The following is a 251-nucleotide window of genomic DNA, read 5'->3' as shown; positions in this document are numbered from 1 at the left end:
CAGGTGCAGGAGCAGATGTACCAGCACGTGCAGCAGCAGGTTCATCAGCACGTACAGCATCAGGTATACCAGTGCGTGTACCACCACCACTTACGCCAGGAGCTCGATGGTCTTGGGCGGGTAAACAAGAAACGCTGATGGGGAAAAGAATGTGGGCCCCAGTAACTCGCCCAACAAGAACACCTATCCTGCCTGTAGCTGACAGCTGGGTAGGTCGTTCAGTTGGTCTTGGATCGTGGGCATCCAGAGAC

This window comes from Eimeria mitis, genomic scaffold (assembly GCF_000499745.2).
Source record: "Eimeria mitis Houghton genomic scaffold, Emh_scaff908, whole genome shotgun sequence".
In the NCBI taxonomy this organism is placed as follows: Eukaryota; Apicomplexa; class Conoidasida; order Eucoccidiorida; family Eimeriidae; genus Eimeria; species Eimeria mitis.
Note: the sequence above shows the minus strand (reverse complement) of the source record.